Source organism: Lichenostomus cassidix, chromosome 2 (genome assembly GCF_008360975.1).
Source record: "Lichenostomus cassidix isolate B80296 chromosome 2, HeHo_3.0, whole genome shotgun sequence".
NCBI lineage: Eukaryota > Metazoa > Chordata > Aves > Passeriformes > Meliphagidae > Lichenostomus > Lichenostomus cassidix.
The window spans coordinates 38206288-38232125 of NC_139482.1; the positions used below are offsets into that span (position 1 = coordinate 38206288).

The window sequence follows — 25838 nt, forward strand, 5'->3', positions numbered from 1 at the left end:
TTTGTTCTTCATATTATAGGGTTTCTAGATTATGTCAGAAAAAGATGCATCTAAGGATGGAAATTACTGTGCTGTTATACATGTTTTAGCACCACAGACACAAAAATCTGGCAGGTCAGAACAAAGATCACGTTACTTGAATACAGTCCTATGTAGAGAGAACATGGAGAATATTGCCTTTTTCTCTGTTCCCTTCCTAAAAATTCCTGAAGTTTATTTTTGACACAGGATGGACATTCAGCTGTTACCTTTATAAAAAATCTATTAGACACCAGCACGTTTTTCCTAAGCGGCTGTAAGTCCACTATGATTGCAATTCTCCTCCTTTTAAAAATATTATCATTTACTGCCACTGAATTTCCTCAGCCATCTTATTACTCAGTCAAACTCAATACTGTCAAAGCCTACTGTACAATTTTTCCCAGTTGACTCATGCACTACCATAAGGCTTTATTACTTCAATATTAACCCCTTTTCCCATATGTTGGTTTGATGCCTTACAGGATTCCATTGGTGACTTCTCCCATTGTAAAACTCAGTGATTTACTCCCTGTTGCTTCCCAACTTTTAACATGCCTTTAATTCAGTACAAGAGTTTCCCTTTCATTGCACAGCAGCTTTAATTCTTTATAAGCCTTCAGGAAAAGGCTTATTGAAAACTTCTGGAAATTCAAGTAGATTATAACTGGACCACAATATTTACCCAAATCATTGCCTCCCCTGGAGAATTGGGTAGACCTGTGAATTTTGACCTCTTCCTGTTAAGCCAGGTTGTTTAGCCTTTGCGATGAACAACACAGTCCTAAATTACAGTTGACTCCCTACTCCCATTCATTTCATGCTGAAGCACTCATCTGTAGCTGTGGTTTGAGAGCACTCATCCCTACCAGCTCTCTATGCATGTGACAGTCCGGATATCAGAAGATGAAAGGTTCTGATTTATGGAAAATTTTTTTACAGAATTGTTATTAACCATATCCATTTTCTGTTTTCTTTTCTCCGATGCAATGAAAATGAATGGAGGTGTGGAAGAGAGGAGAGAGCTCTTGAGAAGGAGAAGGCAGCTTCCATAGAGTTCATTGCTAAGGAACCAACAAGACTAATACCAGTGGAGTAGCTCACATTGAGGGCTTCCAAGCTCAGAAGAGACCTCAAAGCTTCAGGAGACGGAGGAGAAAGACATCTCCAATGCAAGTTCTTAAGGAAACAGGAGTGGATGTTCACCACCCCACCATCACCTTCCCTCCCTGTGCCCTGTATGTGTGACCTGTTAGATGGTTTTCACTCAGCTCGACAGGGTGTGAAAATGTGCAGGTTCTGGCAAGCGCCACGGCAAGGTGGGAGCCAGATGTCTGGGAAGAGAGGCAAGCAGTGCCTCCCTCAGGCAGGAAGCTGGAAGGACTGGAGAATTCCTTGGCTGCAGCCAGGTGTCCAGAGGAGGAGCAAGGAGGACACCGTGGATGCAGCCAGTCTGGGAGGACCCACAGCACAGACAACAGGGTGCCATGCACAGTTTTGGGGGTTTTATGCACAGCTTCTCTCCACACCTCTCAAAAATCTTTCCTGCTGATGTTGAATTTGTTGCTGATGTCTCATTAGCCGAAGTTTAAAGAAAACCCAGGCTGGGGAATGGGGGTCACATAGCCTCTGGACCTGCAGCCTCTCAGAAGAAGCTGAAATGTAGGTGCAGCCAGGGACCCTGGGATAACCAGGCACAGCTGAGGGGTTCAGAGGCACTGGCTCCCTGAAGCTGGGGAGCATGTCCCACCCACTGTCTTGGGCACCACCAGGCACCTTACTACAGAGCAGCTTGCCAGGAGGAAAACAAGGTCAGCAGGGAACTGTCCCCTGAGTCTAGCACAAGCTTGCCTAACGCAAGAGGTCTTCAATTAAGCTCTTCATTCAGAAAGTTGAAATTTTCCATTTAAAATGTCATTGTGACACCTTGCTAACAGAGCTGTAATGTATTTAACTTGATATCCCAGTGATAGTGGGGTAGAGTGATAAAGCAATCTTGTCACAGTGTACCTGACACTGGAGCAGTAGGTATGGATTGATAATTTAATATTGAGCTTTTACTGCCACGTCTAAAGAATTTTGGCTGTCTGGTAAAGTGGATAGCAGACACAGGCCAAAGTACAGTTATTCACACCCAGTTTTATGGTTTGTTTTTTCTCATGTTATGACATGAGACACAAAGAACATGGCACAAAGGTTTCTGTCTGCTTGAACTGACAAAGGTAGGATTCCTAACATAGAAGGAAAATCCATGGTGATACCCCCATAAGTATTGCAGTGCTTATCTTGTAATATAACTATTCAAATATATTCATAGATACAGTTATATGTACACACAGAGAAAACCAGAAAAAAGCTCACATTTCACTCTAGATAACAATTGCAACATAGTGAAAATGGCTCACTTGCAACACCCTATATGGAACTACAATATCCTTTTAAGTGATTACATTGTTACAGATTCACACTCATTCAAATAAATTATAAACAAATATGCTAGTGCTGCTACAAGGGATATTTCCCTGGTTTTATGACTTTTATTTTACAATATAATTCTTATGGCTCTCAGTCTTTGTAAAACACTCGAAGACAGGAATACAAAAGCCGCAGCCACCTTTCCTAAAGATGTTTTCCAAGCAAAATCCAGGTTCCTGTTCCCTGGATTCTAATGCTGGCAGGCAGTTACTTTTCCTGTAACAGGCTGAACAAGATCCCAAATCCAAAAAATATAAGAAGCTCTAAGAATATTCAGGTCTAGAAACACATGTTCCACGAGAACTTTGAACTAACCTTCTTCAATTGTATACACATTTTAAAAGAAAGTAAAAGTAAGGTCTGAGCAAATCAAAGTACAAAATTGGAAGTAAAGAGGGAAGGGGAAAGCTTCCACAAATTAAACTGTTATGCACTACACAATTTTGCACAGACACCGCAAGTAGATAGGTTAGAAAACAAAAGAACATGAAAGAGTTGAAAAGTGAAACAATGTAGGTTTAAAGAGCCAAGATTAATCATCTCTCTTTCCTTTGAAAAAGAGCATTCCAAAAAGGCATCACCAAAATGCAAGTAAGATGCCACAATAAAAAGATGCATTATGTACCAACAAATACTTAGTGTTTGAAGAGGCATGACAGTCTTGAAATAGATATTTAATTCCACAGACAATCCTTAGTTTAACTGGGTACAAAGAAAAGTGGTTTAGATGTCATTTTCTCTGTTTAACTCACAAAAATAGGCATTTGCTTTAAATTTTTTTTCTGTGGTAACAAATCCAGAAGAAATAGGGTCATACTTTTTTTTGTACATCAATGCACACCTTTGTTACATTAACCTGAAAGAATTTTTTATCCTGTACCTTTGAGCTGCATACACAAACATCACAGAGGGAAATATCACAGATAAAAATGAACCTGGTTTAGAGACAGACTTTCTGTCATGAAGTATCACAAGGAGAGTTAACTTTTTACTTTCCAAATAAAAAAAATATTAAATACTGAAACATTCTTTGAAATGTTAATATTTAATTCTTTAATAGCATCCTCAGAGACTTTCCAACTCTCACCTAATTTGAGGGTAATAGGCTACAGCAATTTTTATTGCTGCACTGGACATAATTTTTTTTGTGTGCTTTTATGTTATGCCAAAATTGCCCGAGTGCATATGAGTAAATTTAGGTGGAGGGAGGGAGTTGGTTTGATGGTTTGGTATTTCTTTAAGAACATGTACATATGTGAAGGAATGCTTTTGCTTTCTGCTTTGGTTTTTAACAAGCAGCATTTCTGACCATACACCATCTCGCTATTGTTTCTCTCTGTACCCACTGCATCTGCTCTGCAGAACTTCCCAATTTTATTTTTTCCTGTAAATCACATTGTATTTTGTATGCAAACCTTACACAGAACCGAAAAGAATTTAATGAAATGTCCTCCACAGCCCATCACAGAGCTCTGATCCGCATGTGAGAATGTGGCAGTGATCTGACCCCAGCTGGGCTCTGCGTTTGCCTCTCCCTGCCCTGTTCTGGCAGAGGAGAGCCCAGCAGAAAACTGCTGGCTTCTTTCAAAAAGCTCTCTAAGTGCCACATCTTGAAAAGGATAAAGAGGAAACTTATACCTTTAGGAATCCATCTACTGGCTGCAGCAGAGCCTGAAAAGCAGCAACGGAGAAAAAGAAAAGAGAGGACTCACCAAGATACATCCTGATGTAGGGGGAAGAGTTTTGGTAGCAACTCTCAACAGTTTCTGCTTCTCTCCTCTTTTCCTTTCTCAGACCCCCCCACTCCTAATTTCCCCATTTAAGGGAGAAAATAACAAGGCAGAAGAAGCCAAGAGACTTTCATGACATAAACAATAAGGCCTTCCTGTGCCAATATTTCCTTTAAAAACACTTGCCAATAAAGCTCCTGGAGGCCAGTGAGAGAAAGAAACGCCGAAACAGCCATGACATGAACTTGGCATATTTTCTGACTCACTCACTTCCCTTGAGACAATCCCTCCAAGAGAATGCTGAAGGATAATGGGAAAAGAAAATTTCTTCCAGCAAAAAGGACTTCAGCTGCCCGTGCATACAAGAAAACTGCCAATTAACTTTATTTCTGTTTACCTACAGCCTTGCTCACACAGCCACCTCCACTGACATGTTTCCTGACTCACACACTCATGTTTGTACATTCATCTTGTAACCCTGGTGTCTGAGAAAGACGAGGTTTTTTTTTTAATGTTGAGAATCCTCAACTCCAAATAATTTCTGAACAGCAGAGAGAACGATCAATAAATGACAAAGAGTAGCCAAATACTTGGTTGCTTCACATATTGAATCCATATTTCCCTTTTCCTTATCCCTGCTATTTACACTTATTTTATAATTTCTTTGAGCCAGACACGCTAGACTATAAAACATTAAGAATGCTCATATTCCTTCAGATTTCTATAATGAAAGATTGTCAAGATTATTGTGTCTCATCGACCTATCTCATTTCGAGTAATACCATGTTTTCAAAAATAAATGTCATGTTAAGAACCCAAAATTAAAATCTCCTTGGAAATCAGCATCTTCTACGGACAGACATGCATTCACTCACTCACTCATTGCTGGGGTGCAGCTGGCCTCTGCCTTTCTCTGGGCAGCCACACAGGGGCTCGGCTGCCTCTTCTCTCCCATCTTCACCTCCAGCACAGGGGAGTTTGCCCAGGAGCAGGAGCCCAGCTCCTGAGGGAGAGCACAGGCAGGAGAGAGATCAGCACTGTACTGATGGCAGGGGGTAACGTGGCTTCTCCTCCACCACGGGGTCACAGCAACTCCTGCTTTTCCAAGGGCAGGGGCAGGCAAGCAAAATGTGTCTCTGGCCAGGCTCTGCTCCAGGGCTGCCAACCCACTGCACTCCCCTCTAACGCCAGACTGGGCAGAAAGCCTCCACAGACCAAAGACAGAGCAAACAGAAACGGTGCTCTGGGGGGGCTGTTTGATTACCAGTCTCAGTCTTGCGATGCAGGGACACCACCTCCTCCTTCCACATGTACCCGACCCAGGGGACCGCGCAGGGATCCGTCCATGCCTCTCTGCGAGCCTTGCACCCTGTCACTGCGAGAGCTGCTGCTCACTCTCCGTTTCTAGGAAGGCAGAGAGCTCTGCCAAGTGCTCCTCGCTCAGCTCAGGGCTCTCATTGTTGCTGGTTTCTTTGGTTTCGCATTCAACTCCTTAGATTAGCATCAGGGTATCACATATCAAAATAACCACTAGTGAGGATTTGCTGGCCTGCTCAGAAGAGAGGGTTCACCATACCTAGAGCTGTGTAATTTTACTGTAATGTAGTCTGATATCATACACCCCTGGTTTCTACTTTCTAATAGCCTGCTTGCTGCTTTCACACGTGGGCTTATGTCACACTCACTGAGTCCCCTCACCCTCCTCTAAGAGCCCCCCAACCCCTGAAGATGCTCAGCAATCATAGCTAAACCTGTGCCACCATACCGATCATGTAGGGTTTTTTTTTTTTTATTTTAGTAATCTTGACGGTATTTCTAGCTAGTGTGGCTCTGCTGGTAACATGTATAAATGGTATAGGATGCTATAATGGATACGATCTACATTAGGGGTTACCTACTAGCTCACCTCTACTCCACCACGACTGCTGGGCACCCTGTCAAGTCACACAGAGTATGATTCTTTTTCTTAAGCATCTTTTTCTGCCCACTTACAAAGCTAACACTGGTTTGTTTTTAGATTTGTTTTCAGCAAAACCTGAGAATGTATGTGTTTTTTTGTAACAGCACCAGGGCAAGCCATCTGTGGTTGGCTGGCAAACTCTGAAATTCAGGGCTGGGGCAGAAATATTTAGGAGTCAAAAAAAGCTGACTTGCTCAAGAAATTAAAGCCCTTCTGACAATCTTCCAGAGAGCCCCTGAGGAAAAGGGAGGGAACCAGAGAGAGACTCAAGGAAAATGGATGGGAGCCCAGCATTGAGATTCACGCCAGAATGGTTCCTGGCCAAGAAGGAAGGTTGGCAAGTAGACAAATACAGGCTTTCATACGCAGCATTGTAAACAAGACATTAAAAATATTAATCCATTTAGATTTCAAGCACTGAGATGAGATTTACTTAAGAAGCAGAATTATGCTGGTAATGGCACCTCAAACATTTCAGCTGAACGTCAAAATTTTTGCTCAACTGTATCAAGTGAAAATACAAGGAGCTGTTGACACTACAATATTCAAACACTCAATCGTACGGCTGGGCTGGAAAAACACAGAGAAAGGCAAAGGAATGCAGAAACTCAAGTCCTCTCAAAGAAACTGCATTCACAAATTATTTTTACCTTCATTTCTACACCAAAATAATAAATTGAAGGAGTGAAATAATTTTTTTAAAGCAAACTTCCTTTCAGAAATCTTTTCAAATCAAACATAAATTACTTCTACCAAAATACTTTGTTTCCAGGTAGACACAGTCATGAAGAACAAAATGTCTATCATGTGAAAGAAAGTTTAAGTAAACTTCAAACACCTAGGCTTTAAAAAAAAAGTTCATTCTCTCCTGCAGGAATCAGCATGTCTCCCCTTTTCCCTTAAGAAAATATACACTTATTCTAAATGATCCAATATTTTAATTTTCTTTTAAAATGTATTGTATAAGTCTCCATTTCTCACCAAAGCAAACAGGTGCTCAGGAAAACAGAAGTACAGAAATACATGCTTTTTTGGTGCACATGGGAAGTGTCATGTCACCTTAAGCCTGTCACCACCAGGAGATTAATAAATCTTCTTCTACAGACTGGTGAGGAGGGGCAAGCATGTCAGGGGAGGCCCAGAGGGAAGATCAAGTGCCTTATACAATGAGAAAAATATGAGCTGCAATTACTATATGAGGTTCGGTAACTCAGTCAGGAATTGGAAGATTCCTATATAAAAGGAAAAAGGAAAAGGAAAGACTAATATTTGTTGAGTTAATGAGGTTGATCCCAGACACAATCCACGTGCACAGCCTGTGTTCAGGAGAGGTCTTCTTTCCCCTCTCAGTAGTACCAATAATCATTGTAAAATGTCACGCATAGAGGAACTGAGGTATCTCCATTCAAAGCATTAAAAACATTCTAAAGAAAAGGTTCAAATTCTCCATTACCTTTGGTTACTTAAAAAAATCCCCACATTAACTTAGTGAAAATAGTAGGATAGAAAGCATCCCATCTCTTGCAACCTAGGATATGCCATACACCCCTCAGAATGAGATTTCTTATCAGGTTCTTTAAAAAACAACAAAAATAAAATGTAAACCCCCCCAACCCAAAAAAAACTCCACTAAGCTCTTTCTTGCTCTCTATCTATCTATATCTATGCTCTATCTATATCTATATAATTTTATGAGTAGCCATTCATAAAATTATCTTAAGATTTCCACAGTATCTGAAATGGAAGATCTGAGCAAAGGAAAACCTCAAAATAGAGTTAAAGAAGGAAAAACTTCGTTCTGCTTAAGAGTGAAAAAAGGTAGATTAAAGTTTAAAGAATCTTCAATTTTATAACAGTTTAAACATTTAAATGCAAATTAAAGTAGCAACACATGAACTACAGAAATTCTGTAGCATTCCTATATTATGAATCGTACTATGAAATTTGCTTTCTGCGCTCTCAATGGAAACAGAATAACATACTGGCATCTCAGGTATTCTGAAATTATATACAAGCAGCACATTTAATAGCATCAATTATAATAAGTTAGCATTCTATCTCAGATGTACGTTTCAAAAGTTTTCTAGCTGAAGGTATTTTTATGAAAGCTATTTGCCTACTACATACCACAACTGGTGCAACTTCACTGTCCAGGGAGGCATTTTTGTCCCATGGAAGGAGAAGCCATAAGGGAAACGCTGCTTGGCAAACAGTAGCTCACACACTGAAGCTGCAACATTATCCTGGCTTTCCTACATATTAAGCATAGGACTATGTTCAAAGTAAACATGTGGTTATAATTAAATAATAATTATGACTAACATTTGTGTAACACCATTCATCCAAATAGTTTAAAGCATTAGGTAAATCTGTAAACAAAAGGTCTAATCCTGCACCCTTTACTCACATAATGCCATGCAGTTCAAACGGGCTATGTAGATCTTGTCTACACACAGACCTAATTGTTCTCAATTAACTCCATGTGTCAACACTTATTCCAGTGCATCGTGTTCCTGTTTAGCTTAATTCTCTCACTGCTTACTACAGGTGAATGTACTGTTTCTACACTCTCACTGTTTTAATATCACTTCTGTGGACACTTTCCTACATGGATCCCACAGGGCTTCTAAAATATTAATGCAGCCTCACTTCTCCTACACACTTCTAATAGGATAAATATTCTTTTATAGGTGAAGAAGTTCACTTGTTGCTACTATGCTTAAGAGACTGACCATCACATCCAACTTGCGACTGTAAACCCAGGATCTATGGTTTCTATTCTCATACCTTAATCACACAAACAGCCTTCTTCATCCATCATGCTACAGAGTAAAACCACAGGAAATGGTAAGAACAGGGGAAAATTCTGCAGATTCTAAAAATAAAATATTCAGACACAGACACGCTCAGACCACTTTCATGCATCTGTAGTACAAATGCTGTCTGCTGCAGAGAACCAAAGTTTCTAAATGCTAAAAAAACCCCAACAACCCGGACAATTGCTGACAATTTTGTGACAGTCTGCCTTGGCAGTCAAGCAACTGAAGAACAAGGGGAGAGATCAGAAATACCTGAGTCAGATTTCATTTTGGCTCTGCTATGGACAGCTACTTAAGTTCTTTGCTTCGGCAGCAGTAATCTGCAAGTCAAGCCAAATCATCTCTTTCACTTATGGATCTTTTGAAATTCATGACAAACCCTATGGCTCTTTGAAGACAAATACTGTTTACCAGCACCAGTTGTTACGTAGCTTTTAGCATTTTTCATCTTTTATCCTAAATTTTGCATAGAAGAGTCACTGCCACAACCCACTCACACCACAATTTAGTGTATTTTCCTTCCAATTTTAATTTTGCTTTGCAAGAGATATACTCAATTTTAGCTCTTATATGTATTCCATGTAACTTTGGCATACATCAGAAACATTTTTTTTTAGCACCAAACAAAAGCACTGTAAAACCTCATCAACTGCTGAACTGTCAGTAGAACTCACACTAGCATTGCAGTATTTTACTGCAAATAGGGTGGGATTTTTCCTCTTAAAATTTTCAGATTAATTTAGGCATTTCTGCAAAGTGTTCATTCAAAAAATAAATCCAAAAAAGCAAAAATTGTCTCCTCTAAGCACAATGTAGTCGAACCTGAAAAGAATCTAGTGTCACAATAGCAATCCCTACTAGAAAAAACAATCCTGCATTGTGGAAAGATTTCTCATGAATTTGGAAAAAGCTGCACAGTTGTTAGCTAGTAAAGACACAGCTCTCCTGAAGTTATACACTCCTAATTCCATATTCAGATACTGTTTGTTGACCCTGTATGAGAGAAAACATGAATATTAATGGTTTAATCCAAAATATGTTAACAGCTTTGTTTTAATAAGCGGTGAAAAGGATGTGTTATATTAAAGTGCACTGTCTTCATGTGCGAGGGTGGGGATGGAAAGGTTTGCTTCTCCCGTCAGTTGTACAAGCAGCATCTGTCGGCAGCACAAATGAGCAGCAGGCAGGCGAGTTCTCTCACCCTGTCCAGGCAAAAAAGCAGTAGACATGGCATGCTGTCTCTTGCCAGGACACCCAGAGCAGTGCTTCTGCTCAGCAGCACTGCCTCATTTATTTCTGCAGTGACCAGGACAGGGCTGCAGCAGTGTGAGCCAAGCAGTTTCTCTCCCTTCCCATGGATCGGATCTTGAGAGCTGTGCAGAGACCATGGCTAAACACTGAGCTGAGGCAGAGAAACCAACAGCAACTCCATTCAAAACTGGGCTGTAGCCTCCTCAGTTCCTTATCTGCTGCCCTTCTTCTGGGGTCAAACCGAAATGAGCCCATAACCCTGCTGGCAAGAGCACCTCTGGCATTGCTCCACATCTTCACTTACAACAGGGACGGACAGCTCAGAGCCCAGACAGGGAAAGGATCCTGTGGGAAAATGAGTGTCATGCTGCTGGGCACCACATGGCTGCCTATAAATGCACAGACTCCCGTCACTACCTCTTAGCAAATCTATAATCCTGGAGAATTTGTTCACAGTAAACTGTAAAATCAAGCATGCAGGACACAGTTCACCGATGCGCCACTAAGCACAGCACTGGAACAATTAGTGCAAGGCTTTGAGAAGGGCTTCTTGTGGCACTGAATTGCAGCCAGGAGGGCTAAGAAACTATCTGAAGTGAAAATGAACAGTACATTAAAGGAAAGCACACAGGACAAACAGGCTTGGTCATTTGGATTTCCTGAGCTGCTTATGTGTGAAAAGCAATTATCAGATTTGACACAATGGCAGGCTAGTCCATGCTTTCAATTCCTTTGCAATGGTAACTTCCATTTGCTTGGAAAGCTTTTATGTTTAATGCTAGAAATGCAGAATCAACTGTGCCTAAGGTATCATAATCAAGGTATGATAGTCAAAGACATATGATAGACAAGATATGATAGTCAAAATAGACAAAAGTTTTAGTTAGTTAACATTATGGTAGGTTATAAACTGCAATAGCTCAGGACTGTTCCTGTTAGGAAAAGCAGTAGATCCAGAGGATAATAACCATCTCAGGCATCTTAGCAGAATGCCCGTGAGTCACTATTGGCTATAAGTACATCTAGAGAAGTTAAGAAAAAGTGTTCAGGGGCAGAAAGCAAGTCAAAACCTTTTCTGAATCTAATTAGGACAAATGAAAGTACAAACTTCAATTTTCCCTTCATTTTTAAAAAACTTCTTATTCCTGTAACTGACTCTCACTATCACTTCCATCATTTATTTATCACATGACTCACAAACACACTCTGGTACTATCCATGTTTATCATACCACTGATTTTAAAATTTCATGCACTGCTATTTTGGGGCTCTTGCATCCTGGAAGATGTAATACTCCTAATCTTTGCAAGCACAACATTAACATCCCCGTGGTAGATCTTTCTGAGATGGAAGTAAATACAACACACAGTAAATATGCAACTAATACCAAAACAGTTCTTCAAACCTGACCAAAGCACTGCTTGCATTTAAAACTGAACTGATAGCAGCCATTCTTTTGAGAGAGATGACATTTTTAAGTGTAAATCACAGAATAGGTACTGTGCAGATTCTTTTGTTAGTCTAATTTCACTGGCTCTGATAGATTTTCTCTAGGTTGAATGGAAAATTACTACAGTGATTTCTACAGACCTCACAACTGAGCATAGCATATTCTATCCTCTCCTCAAAGTAAACATTGAAGAGAAACTTTGTTCTGGGGTGCAGCAATCAAGAAAAAAATACACCAGCATCCTCGGGAAATTTCTAAATCATTAGGGTGCAGCAGAGGCCATTGTCCATAAAGAAGTGGCAATCCTTGGCTATTTGTCTTTGAAATGCTGCATACCACAACACCTCAAACCTTTACACTGAAAACTTTCATGAAGGACAATCTGATCAGCCTTTTTCACCAGATTAGTGTACTTCAATTTGAAGCTAACAATAAGCCTATTTTCCATTGAAATATCCTTTAAAAAAAAAAGGTATGTAATGTAGAAGGAAACCTGAAAATTAGCCTGAATTTTAAAATAAAATATAAAATGTGATTTCCTACCTTATACCTTCATCACCTTCTAATAAATGCCATGCAGCTGTGGGAGGGCATTTTCAGAAGGGAGGAAAGTCCTAGGAAACAAAATGCTTTTAGTAGAATTCTGAATGGTTTCATTGAGTATTTTTAGCCTGGCCTCTTGAGAAGCTCTGCAAACATTTGCAACACTCTAAAACAGAGCCAGGGTTATGTCACTATCTTTGGTACAAATAATTTGTTAGGAACTATTTTGTTCTGGCACAAGGATATATCAAGAGAGGATGCGTGAACTGGCTTGTTTTCTTTTGGATTAATGTTGTTTGTCAACTGAAGGCTGTCTTTATGTGGAAAGAGCAAGGTGCCAAGAAGTACATTTCACCACGCCAAAATTAAAGGGAGGAGTTCAGAAACAGTCTTTTATTACCTAATTAGTTTTATCAAATGACACAGATCAACTAACAGGAGATAACTAATAGGAAAAAGGGGTCTAATGAAAAAGTAAGTTATCAGCTGGATGCTCTCCAGAAAACAATTATCTCCCTAGGTAAACAAGTACTACTGTTGGGAGGTCAGACACAAAACCCAAGGAATGGAGGTCTTCTCAGGATACCAGCCCTTGGTGGAGTTGAAATGGGTGAAAAAAGTAGTGGGATAAACTACACCAAGAAGAAGGGATGATTTGTTTTTAAAGAAGCTAGTATCTTCAGATAAAATTATTCCTATCTGGCCTATACATATCCCACCAGTTGGTTGTTTTGTTTGGTTTTTTTTTTTTAACCCAAATCAAGTACAGCCTGACAGATTAATGTCCTTATTCAAAATGAAAATTAGGACTACAATAAGAACAGCCACATTCATCTACTCAGGAACAAATTACCAGAATAAGTTTTTACAGCTCACAGGGAAAATGGCAGTTTTCAGATCTTATTTTACATTGATTGGTCTCCAACGACTGGAAAGGATTATCACAAAAAGAAATATGCAGTTTTAGATGATATTCTGCTTCATCCACAATAACAAAATATACCACATGTGCTTATGTTTCCTTTCCATTATTTTCCCAATTGCATGAACTAAACTAGCCAAACAATTCAAATTCATGTGGCTTACATTCAGATTACATCAACTTTTAATTCTTAATGTGAACCATACTTTCATGGTTCCCATTATTATTTGCTTATCTGGTATATATCTAAAATATGCAAAACTTATCTGATTATTTTAGCTAGAAAAGTAACACCAGATATTTAAGATATCTGGTACAAAGATATTTAAGAAGCCTTGCTAAAAAAAAGTATTTAAAAACAAGAATTTAATTGACCAAAGACTTGTGCCCCCCAGCAGCTTGAAGAGAAGCAACACCAATTTTTACGAACATTCCTTGAGAATTTTAAGTGATGCAATGGGGGAGTTTTATTATGCTATTCTTTCTCTTCCTCTTTCCCCTCATCCATCACCAGTTAATTTGGAAACAGACAGGGCAAAGAATTTATGGGAAAATGCTCTGTCTTTTGGGATCTGCAGTCCTACCTTTACTGCAGAGCTGTGGGGATCACAGGAGAGTTTCATACATACTTACGGTATGCTTTAGCAAGGACTGCTAGATGCAGAACTATGAAAGGAGACTAAAAATCATTCCCTCTAAATGGAAATACCAACCACTGCCATCCCAGAACTATGTCAAGAGTGGGCAAAAGATGTTAATGAGGACTTGGCACATCCTGGACAGGGCTGAGCAGCACTGCTGGGAAAGAGCAGCCCTGTTAGCCTGCCTTTCCCTGCCCAGAAATGCTGAGTTACAGACCAAGTCCTAGCTCACATAAAACATCTCGATGGCCCTGCATCCAACTGAGAGCACTTGCAGGGACAGAGGCTTCAGCCTAGACTTATATTGCTGATCCAGACTGTCATGACCCTTTCCAAGTGACTGCTGACATTCCCTGCAGGCTGCACATGGAACGGGCATCACCATTCCTCTGTGTCTCAATGGACTTAGTAGGGTATCGAATTTTGGGGACTCCACCGTAAGATAGCTCAAAAAAATCAAAGAGAAAGAGCACATTACAGGAATGCAAATCAGTGAGCTCATCAGGTACAAATAGAAAGCAATAACCAGTAGATGAACTTATTTTATCTGCCATCCACCTTTAAAGCCCAGCAAAGAAAAGACCTTCACAAGATTCCAAGTGACTCCGCAAAGAGTGGGGATTCCCTGCCAAAAACAGCCAGTCTTCATTTTCCTCCAGAGAGTCAGTCCTTGGCTGGCAAACTTTAACCACTGCAATATCCAGGCCTGCATGTGGATGAGGTCACTGACCATGATCAGCGCATGAGCATGTGTGTGGCAGAACTCCATCCGTGTGAGAGCCAGCTTCTCACCTAATGTGTGATCCTTCAGGGCAGTACCACTGTACTCTCTTTTCTTCTCTCCCTGCCCCACTACTGCCTTTTTATTAATTTTTCCATTTTTTTCCATTTACTCTGGAACTGACTGCAAGGCATGGTGCCACCGTACCATAGCAAAATCCTCCTCAGCTCTGCCTGCCTTGAAAAGTCTGACAGAGGAGGAAAAACTGGCCAAGCCATGACAGTGAGCAGAACCAGAAAAGTAACCACTGCCACTCTCACCATTAGCACTTGAAGGTTCAGTCAGCCACCTTCTTCCAAAAGAACTTCCCTGAATAACAAATTACTATTTTAACTGCACGTCCTTTCTCTCACAGTAGGTGTCTAGCAGACTTTGACTGTATGTCCTGTGCAAAGATACTGGATTTCCAAATTCTTTGCTCACGTTTTTTCTTCTAACCCTTTCCCTCCTGTGTGCCTTAAGCAACAACTGTCCACTCTATCTACCAGAGAAGTAACTAACAGAGATTTCTGGACTCAAATCCCCAAATCCAACTTTTTAGTGCTGGCCAATGATTTTCTGTGTTCAGTTAGGCCATTTAAATTTATACAGCTCTACCTACAATGTTGTGAGAAGACTCCTCCCACAAATAGGTATGTATGTCAGGTACAGCCAGCGCAACCTCCTGAGATCATAATTCCTCCACGCCTACAGCATTCCTGCAGACAGCTTCTCTGAAAAATTACAAGCTTTAAGGCAATGTTCTCTGCACACCACCTTCCTTCTCCATGTTTCCCTGGCAAGTTTCAGCCTTCCTGCCCCAGCATCCCTTACATCACACTTGTTCTGGTGGCACAATGTGAACCCATCGAAACAAACAAGCTGAAGGAAAGGTGTTCATGCTTGCTGCTGTTTTTCCGTAACACACCAGCACTTTCCATCTGGTTCTAGGAGTATGCAGCCTAGATGAACTGCATCGCCAATGTGTAGTCATAGTAAATACCAAGACTTCTGCACGTGGACAGAGTTGGTTTGGGAAGCATACTTGAATATAGGAAAAAAATTATTATAAGGAATGTGGGCAAGAGAGGCCATCCAAACAAAAAAGCCTCACTTGACCAGACCACTGACCTTGCCTAGGAATGCAGGTACTGCACACAGGAAGAAAGTTATCTGTGCTGCTCAAGTGGCAGTTAACACCCAGATTCATAAGCTGTTTTCCACTAGGAAAAGCTGTGTGTAAAGTCAGAAGACAATAAATCATACTGCATTATGGATCAGCTTATTGTTTAGGACACACACATGCAGAAATATCAAAGGCTTTTTGAAATTAACAGTGAGTGATTATGTGAGGCAAATGTAATGAAAACACAACAGAGTCTCTTAGCTAGGGGTAGAGAACATTCAGCCAAAGGCTTCCTCCGACTCCCACTGTGAACAACGCAGTATGGAAATAAACAAAATGATGTATTAGGAGAAGGAAGACTGAAGGCTTTGCACTAACTTATTGTTTTACTGAACCATTAATTGCTAGACAGCTTTCTGTGTCACAATAGCATTTCAATTTCTGAGCTTTTATATGATAAATTTACTGTATGTTTTTGAGGATGGACAAAGATTTTATAATTATGAAAACATGTCTAACAGGAACACTTACAAAGGACAATTGAGCATTTGGTCCTCCATTTGCTGTTATAAAATGCAATCTACGCAAACAGATGATAAGCAATTAACAGGTTTAACAACACATGCGATTAGCTGCAGTCATATTTAGACAGAGTGATTCTGATGCAAGTTAAGTGGATTATTTAATTAAGTGATATGCATTTCGGTAGAATACACCGGATGAGAGTGTGTGCAAGTTGCATGCATGTTGAAAAGAAAGTGATCTTGCTAATTCAACACACATAGGTGGGAGCTGTGATATAGACTGTTACAAAGGGTTATCCAATGCTTCCCATAAGTCTGATTTTTCACTTGCTTATAATTTTGCCAGACTAATTGTTTGGGCTGAGACTTTCCATGTTGCATGTGTGCTTCAGGCTATTTTTTTCTTGCATTAACCAAAATAGTTCAATTATTTCCAAGGTAAAAGCCAGAAAAAAAAAAGAAATTGTTTTAAAATGAGAAAATATTATCTGGTACCCCTCCTTCAGAAATTCAAATGTCCCTCGTTTCAAACAGCAGAGAGTGCATTTTAGTCAGGGAAGTGGCTCTTGCCAGGCCAGTTAAAATCAGTTCAAATACCCTACAAACAACTGCAAACTTGTGAGAGGTGCAGGATATTGGGTTTCATGCTGGGTTCCAGTGACAAGCATTATCCTCTAGCAAAGAGAGGAAGGTGAGATGCCTTCCCTGCCACTGCTGCTGCCTGTGCTACAGCCCAGGATGAAAGTCAGGCAGCACAGAGAGCAGACCAGGCTGAACCACAGTCCGGCAGGGGAAAACTGTTGGAGAGAGGGGGAGAAAGAAGGTATACCTGGCCCAAACAGACCACTTATGCAGAAGAAGAGAGTAGGATCCCCTGAAGAAGAGATTAAAAAGAAGAGGATTTAGTTGACTGATAATGAGTTTATGATGAAAAGAAACAGACAGGGTCATGGGTGGGGTACAGCACCTGTCTTTGCAAACTCTGTGTGTTGTGTGTGTGCAGCACTTAAGTAAAAATAAAATGCACTTAAAAGGATATAACAACTTGCTAAGGCAGAAATGTACAGCTCCAATCTAATATGCCCAGATGCTGACTAAAACATTCTGTTCCTAAATACTTAGGCAACTCCATGCAAGTACCCTGGTACTGAGACTCGAAACATCCCCTTAACTGCAGTTAGAAATAAACCTCTGTTTATTTTAATGCAGATATAAAAATACACCCCCGTTTCCATGATTAGAAACATACATACAAAAACCGAGAAACACAGTCTGAAGTACCTCTAGCAGCAATCAGGTTGATGGATCCTACAGAAGTTTTTAAGGAAATACGCCTTTGAAAATCTTCCTGGTTTCCACACAAATTCAGCTAAATACAACTTCATCAGTCCTGTGGAGAGGACACAGGAGCTACTCATCACAACAGAGAACAAAACATTGAACAAAACCGTTTGGAAGGCCAAACAGTGTGTTTGTAGCTACTGTGTAGCCTGGAGCACACCTCCTTAGCCACTCCTTACCCAGCCATAGCAGCAGCAGAGTCCATGTGAGCAAAATCCCCGTGCCTCTGCCTTTGGAGCAGCCACAGCTCGGACCCTGCCCTGCTGAGTTTGCTCCCCCTCAGCTGCAACATGCCAGCACACCCAGGGTCAGAAGGCAGCGGCAAGGACAGGGCAGTCCTGAACTGCTGTCTGCCGTGGGCAGAGAGTGGGATGGGTAATCTGCCTCAGCAGAGGAGAATTTGTGATGGTTTTCACTGATTTCTGCAGTGATTTTTGGTAAGTAGCCAAGTGTTGGTTAATTATTGACCTTTCTTGCATTGGTTGCTCAAGACAGAGAGGGCATTGCATGTCCAGAGCTGAAATGGAACAAAGTAAGGCAGAAAACTTCCAGTGACTGGGGGTTCAAGGTTATACCCAACGATTAGTCTTAGAAAGATACATAGATTTTTTTTCTTTCCATTTTTGGCTTACTTTCTCTCTCATTCACCTGTTCTCCTTTCAACAGTGAATTCCACTTTGCACAACTAGCTGCTTATGTGATTAGTTAGTCCTAAAGGCAGAAGATGGAGAGGAATGCTGGCTGTGCAGTTGCACCCTGATTTTCTTCCTACCCCCGACAATATTATTAATTCCCACAAACAGAAACTTTAATATCCATTTATGACAACACTATTTTCATGGATTACATGCTTATTAATGCCAACTTTCCTTCAGCAAGGAAAATCACCTTGTCCCAGGAGAGACAATTTGCAATTTCATAGTAAGTGTGGCATCTCTTAAGTAGTTCTAATTTTAACAGGACAAAGTACATCTTGTTTTACAAGGACCGTGGGACTATTACACAGCACACCACTACAACCTTTCCAGAATGCAAGCATTTCCTTAGAAGAAAAACAGATCTCATTCTCTGTGAATTCTTATTTTCTTATTATATAAGAACAGAGAAATATTGGGACTTCACATATGATGCATTTAAGAAGACAAATTCATAAAAGCAAGAGATTCTGAAAAGTTAGAACTTTGAATTATTGTCTTCTATAATTTTGATATAAACTATCAGATAACATTTGAAGAATTTTAATGATAAGAAGGAACACAAGTGAAACTTCACAAGAATGACAAATGACTTCATTTGTCAAAGACAAATAATCTACTTTCCAGTCCCGTTTCTCCATTGCATAAGACTATTTCCATTAGTGCTGGCTGGTGTGACATATGCTCCCAATAACGAGGCAGAAAAGTGGTCTTGGTGGACACATAGCTTCTCCTTCCCTCCAGTTCTGGATGTGTTCAGTCTTAATATTTGTCTCTGAGATAATTCCTTCCATACAAAATTAACTCTAGACATGGTAGAGGAACTAAAATATAACTTATACAGCAACTTCTTGATTTATACTTGATCTAATTGCTAAACAGCCTACTAGAAACTTGCTAGATCTGGCCCAAAAATTACCATCAACAAACTATGACAAAATGTGTGTTGGTGCACATAAAAAGAAAAGAATTGCCTCAGAAAAGCAACACAAAGCACCAAGTGAATCGGAAAGAGGCTATGAAAGGCAGAGGGCATGCACTGTAGCTCTTTCATGCTCTGGTTGGTTTTTGTGAGCTCTATTTATGTATAATTAACCATTTTTTCCCCTGCAAACAATTTCATTCGAAGCTGTGCTATCATTTTTACCCCCCATTCTCCTGCCACAGCCACATAAAGCAGTCCATCTTAACATGATGACAACTGAAACACGTTGCCACAGCAAGAGTTCAAACTTCTATGTTTGCATAAAATCTCACTCTTGTCTCCCTCCTGCTTCTCCTATCATCACAAGAATGAAAGAAATTCATAAACTGTAACTCTCATCTCTAATAGAGGCTTGGCCAAAATTCAAGCTTGATAATTAATCACATTCTGTCTCTCCAAATTCCCACACTAGGCTGACTAATAGAAATAACTCTTCTCTTCCCCGCCTAGACAACAATGTTTTATATGGCTAATGGACAGAGCATTTCACCTCTGAGAGAGCTGAGAAGTTAACTGGAGAGAAAAAAGAGAAACTTATAATAACTGGATAAGAAAACAGCAGCAGATGAAAGTGTACTGTAGTAAGTTTTAAGTGTATGTCAACCCAAAAGCTAAATCATTGTTTTCTAATTACACTTTCTATCAGAGAATAAAAGCACAGATGCTCATATAGGACAGGCAGCTGCAAGGATTTGCTGTCTGAAGGACTATAACACAAGCTGAATGATTTGGTATAGGAAGGTATTTGAAACAATTCAGATTCAGTTCTGAAAAGCTGATAAATCAGTAAGGTAAAATACATTTATATATAGCACTAGAACTCAATAAAATAGAGAAGGCATCCAAACCATTTCAGTCTGAAGAATACAAAGCATTAACACTACACCATGATCTTAGACAGCCATAAAACAAATCACTACCACATGCCACTATTCAGTAAATTACCAATATATCAAGAGAAGAAAACTATTATGGTACCTGTACTGCACACATAACATAAACCACTCATTGCATGGGGATTGTAATTGGAATTTTCTTCTGTGGTTGACATATGAACACTATAACCTTAAGCAGCACTCTTACAAGATTTTATTTATTGCATATTTCACATGTATTTGTAAAGGACTTAATTAACTTCTTTCCCTTCTGGTACAAAAGGGTGTGCATCATCACTGAAAAAAATCACAAGGCAAGGCTGGCAAGAATGGTGTTGCTAGTATTGTATGTACTTCACAGTTACAAAAACCAGTGCAATTCTTTCTGAGTACTGGAGGTATCATCAATAAAATCTACATTGTCCTTCCTTAATCTGGTCTGTTTTGTATTTTCTGTCAATCTCCATTCACTGTTTTAAAGATGACATGTAACCTTGAGGTTGTATCCATGCAAGAACAAGACATTACTTTATGGTATAAACTACTTTTGCATTGGTCATATTACTATGGAGAAGATATGCAGTGGATGAGCCAAAAGCATAGGAATGTTCTCCATTTACCAGATGATAAATCTAGACCCTGCTTCTGTTTACTTAAGGTTTCTAAAATCTCCTCTAGTTCCAAACCAGAAGCAGAGTAATTTCAATCCAGTTACACTTGAAAGCTGGTGTTGGATAATTCAAAGTAATTCAACTCCCATCCAATTCTTCATTAATTTTCATTCCACTCATATTCAATCTGTAGGGCATAAATGCTCCAATATTATTACAAAAGTAAGTTCCAAGATACTACAAGCGTAACAGTCACTGCCTACTGACATCATATTGTGATGCACCCTGTGCATACTCTTGAGATGAAGAGGTTCAGGAGGGGAAGAGGAGTGGCAGGCACTCATCTCTTCTCTCTGGTGACCGGCAACAGGCCCCAAAGGAATGGCCTTATGTTGTGTCAGGGGAGGTTTAGGTCAGATATTAAGAAAAGGTACCTCACCCAGAGGGTGGTTGGGCACTGGAACAGGCTGCCCCGGGAAGGGGCCACAGCACCAAGCCTGACAGAGCTCAAGAAGCATTTGAACAACACTCTCAGGCACATGGTTTGACTCTTGGGGATGGTTCTCTACCGGGGTAAGAGTTGGACCTTGTGGGTCCCTTCCAACTCAGCATACTCTATGATTTCTGTGAGATTTACTGCAAGAAATTCAGGCACTTAAGGCTTGGAACCTTACTCCCACATCACCATCAATGGACTGGGCAGAGACACAAGAAAACAGCTCAGGTAGAATAATTAGTATCATCAATTTTGCACAATGAATCAGTCTTCTTCAGCAGCAGAAATGCTCGGTCATTACATAAAACCTCAAACCTTTCTGAGCACAGAAATGGTAAGCAGAATGTCTGTAAGAGTATTTATTTTATGTGTTGACTTGGTAGTAAGTACAGAGTTTAATATTAACTCTGAAAAAAAAATCAATAGTTTTATATCTTGGAGCTTTTGATTTCACAAAAAAAAAAAAAAAGGAACCCAAACTAAGAGCAGATACATGAATTTGTACACCATTATTTGATTTAGAATGGATTACCACAGAATACTCTTATAACCATGGTCATCAATAATATGGTTTTCTTGCTTTCGCCTTATTATTTTCACCTAGGGAAGATTTGCAGCACACAATACAAGAGCTCCAGTGCTGTTTTCTGTGTCAAAACTAATGGAAAGCATCACAAATCTCAACACTGTAAATCACACTTCCTCCTCGTGGTCACAAAATGTAATTACAGCTGAATCTAAGCAGAAACATACAAACTGTTCTCACAGTGTTTTGCATGGACATCAAGCCTTTAATCCACAAATCCTAACTGTCCCTAGAGATTTGAATTTAGATCTGAAGACCACCCATAATACTCAACTAAGAGAATTAGATCAACTGACTATCATTGCATCAGGCCACATAAAAGAATTTCTTGAAATTATATTCCCAGTTTGAAGAGGATTCATGTATCTACTTTTTCAGACAATGTACTGAGTGAGTTCCCTCACTCTCATCCTGCAGGTCAGCGAGATCCTAAAGGGGATTTGTTCTAAATTCATGACAACAAAACTAGCCTCAAAATAAAGTGAAAAAGCTGTTAATTCGCCACAGCTACCCTTAACTCTAGCTGGGTATCCTGAGCAGGAGGAAGGGAGGCAATAGGAGCAGTATATGCACTCCCTCGAAGAAAGGCATTTAGAATAAGTCTGCTCAGGATCAGACCTATTCTCAGCACTTGTGCAAAGACAAACCACCTTAAATAGTGGGGAAAAATCGGTTACAATCACATTTATCAGCTCTCATCCAGGTGGCCTCTTAAGAATGCTGGACTTTTACAAACAGAGCACTTAAAGGAATGAGGGACTGAATTATCATTTAACGAGTTATGCAGGCCACACCCCTTAAATAATCAACTCATACATGGATCCTGAATGTACAGACACAATATAGATATACTTTATAGATACTCATCTTCTGATCCTTACTGACTCATCCTCAGCTTCAGCACACATCCCAAATCACTGCAGAATCCAGGACTTTCCTTAGCAGCTCTCTCTGCATCTCTGAAATATTTGGTCAGAGGTCCTAGTTCTTCCCAGTACTGAAGGCAACCCTTGAAATGCCTCACACACTTGAGGAACAAACTACAGCATATCATTTGGGTCTTAGAAGAATTTTTGCTAATTAGTAAATGCTTAATTTTTTTATTTCAGTAATAGTAATCATGGAGGTTACAGCTTCTGAGCCTAATTTTTGTCCAGGTGTGTTTATAAGCTTTACAGAACACTGAAGATCCTCTACCTTTCTCTGAACGTCATGGGACTCCACACAAATATGGTGATAATGAGGTCAATACTTCAAAGAATTAATCTGAAGTAAGGACTGAGACTTCAAAACTTTGTAAGGAAATGTATATTAAAAAAAAAAAAAATCCCAAAACATCACAATGCTAATGATGAAATTCATTACAGCAAAATGGCCAGTCTGCTTTTCTAAGATTTCCAGAACATCTGTGACATTACTGAAACTTAGCAACTTAACTAGCAACAGTCTGATGTAAGTGATATGAGCAGGATTAAAAAGCTTTTTTGGTTTTACAGAATAGACTGGAACATCACCTGGAAAAGTGACTCTTTGGTAATGTGAGCCTACTGATGATTTTCGTTTACTACTTGTATTTTTAATGTGTATGGTTTGTTCTCCACTTCCTCATTAATTCTGTATCCTTTGTCATGGACTGCTGCTGGTTAGTCTGACTGGCTGGTACCACTGTAAAGCAAGAAGAGAATCAGTTCCGCAGATTTTAACTGAAAGACAGCTAGTAATAAAATAAAATATATGAACCTCTGGATCAAGAACATCTTGAACAGGAATTTAAAAATGGCTCCCACAATGGAGCCACTAAATTGCAGAATTACTGAACATTACACACATTACAGAAATGCTGCTTATATTTTGCTTTACTGACATGGTAAATTACCAGCCTTGTTCACTGTAACACATACTTTTAAATTATCTGTTCAGATTTATCAGCATAACTGGATTTATTACACACATGTAGACACCTGTTTTAGAAAACATTCCAACTGTGCCAAAACGACCATGCTGGAATCCTCTGGATCTCATCCAAGAGGAAATGCATTGAAAGTGTCACTTAACTGCCCTGAAAAGCCTTCAGTTTTATAATGAGGCTATCACCAGCAAAAGTGGAACATAATTCATGATTTGCTAATCTCCATGTCAAAAAGACTAAAGAAAAAATGCTACATTTTGATCATTTGGTCATTATTACACAACATGAAGACCGACACTAACAATTCTTTCCTTGTGAGAAGTGGCTGGTATCTTTGCTGTCAATCTAGTCCTCTTTTACAGAAACATTTATTTATAACAGGAGAAAGTGAAAGGCAAAAGGATAAAAATGGAACAAATCCCAAATTCTCATATGAACTCAAACAACACAAGGCTCTCCTGACAGAAGGGCTTTTTTTCCAGCTGCTTGTTTCCAAGTACCACCCCAGCATTGTGGGGTATCTCCCACAGAGAGACTCTTCCTTGCAGGGCCACAGCTGGAGGCCAAGGGGGACACCCTCTGCCACATCTCAAGTATCACTGGGCATCAGCATGTTGGCAGCTGAACCAAGGCATTAATTACATTCCCAAACAAGAGGCTGCAATCAATCAAGGGCACGCTTCATGATTCAGATTTGGTGTTGAAAAACCTTCTCAGTCAGGAGTCTTGTGGGAGTAGTTAATGACAGTAACCCCTGGGGAATTCCACACACAACGGATTAAAGCATGCTTCCAAAAGGGTTCTGTGGCTCTGCCTACCAAGATACCTGCCTTGATCATTGCCCACTTTGGTGCTGTTGTAACTGGGCTGGCCAGCATCTTTCCAAGCACAACAGTCCAATAAAATTAATTAAAGTTCAAAAGCTGAATTCAGTTTGCTTTTACATGTTCTGAAACCCTTCTGACAGGAAAAGTTTTATTCCAGGTCATCTCTGCGGTGTACAGATGACAATCCACCAGATAAATTTCTAGATCTTCTCCAGCTTTGAGGGCAAATTACCTCAGCTCTACAGCCAAGCTCTTACACTAAGCCGAAAATTAATTAAGAAATTTTCAGTGATTAAGAAGGGTGTGTACATGCAGAGGAGTTAATAACATTGTCTCCTAGACAAAGTAGTTAAAACAGCTCCTCTCCACATTTGTAACTTTTAAGTATTTCATTTGGTACCATCACCTGCTCCAAGTCAGAATTATTCAGATGGAGGAATGTAGGGAAATACAGCCTTATCATGGAGGGGTGCATTGGCCTGTTCCAAATTCTGCCAGCAATGTCAAAAAACCATGCTAAGCATCCAGAAATTGTGTCAACAACACTGTTATGCTGAACACTGAGCAAACGGATTTCTCAGTAGAAGTTCATGAGCATGGAAATACATTCCCATTCCTTCTAAATACGAAGATGCTTTGTTTACTTAGTACTGAGCTGAACAATGGACAACTCAGTCTCAGGGCACGACTGATCTCCAGAGGTCTTGAGAACAAGCACTTCAGTAGACAAGTATTTTGAGGTCTCTGTGTATGGGTGGAATAACCCTAAGCCCAGGAGAAGTTAGGAAGGACGTGAAGACACCCTTGGGGTATAGATATTATGAACTGACAAAAAATGAGTGAAGTGGAAAAGATGGTTTTGGGTAAAGTATTGTTGAAAGCTCATGTAAGAAAGCTACTCTAAATAGTCCTAACATAGGTTTAGTGGTAGTGCTTTTTTTTTTTTTTTAATTTCCGCCACATTAAGAAAATAAATCTCTCCTCCTCCTTCCTCAACATTTGTGAAGATCTTAAAGAGCAAATTTTAATACAAATAAACTGACCACTGTAAAGAATGATTGTTACATATTAACCACTGAATGGTCCCCAGATAGCAGTGACATATATCTAATAATGATATGCTTCAACCTTAGGCAAATAATTCCAGGTTTCCTTTTTTTTTTCTTTACAGTGCTCACAGAGGAAATCGTTACTGATCTAGACAAATATTTCAAAGTTCAGTTAAGAGCTTTACTTAGATTTTAGACTTCAATTTGCTTTTAAGCTGATTTATCTTATTTTCCTCCTTTCTCCT

The 25838-nt window shown here is 39.8% G+C and overlaps 1 protein-coding gene across 22 annotated transcripts in view; it reads right to left on the reverse strand.

Annotated features, from left to right (window-relative positions):
* Window positions 1–25838, reverse strand: part of THRB (thyroid hormone receptor beta) — a 170615-nt gene that overhangs the window by 73545 nt on the left and 71232 nt on the right. For 6 of the 22 annotated variants that reach the window (XM_085051114.1, XM_085051103.1, XM_085051107.1 and 3 more), the window contains one exon: window positions 12247–12317. The exons of 15 other annotated variants lie outside the window; for them this stretch is intronic. The gene's annotated coding sequence lies outside the window, so the exon portion shown is untranslated. Of the gene's footprint in view, window positions 1–12246; window positions 12318–17739; window positions 17771–25838 lie in introns of those variants that run through there. One more of the 22 variants, XM_085051121.1, reaches the window with a different exon arrangement.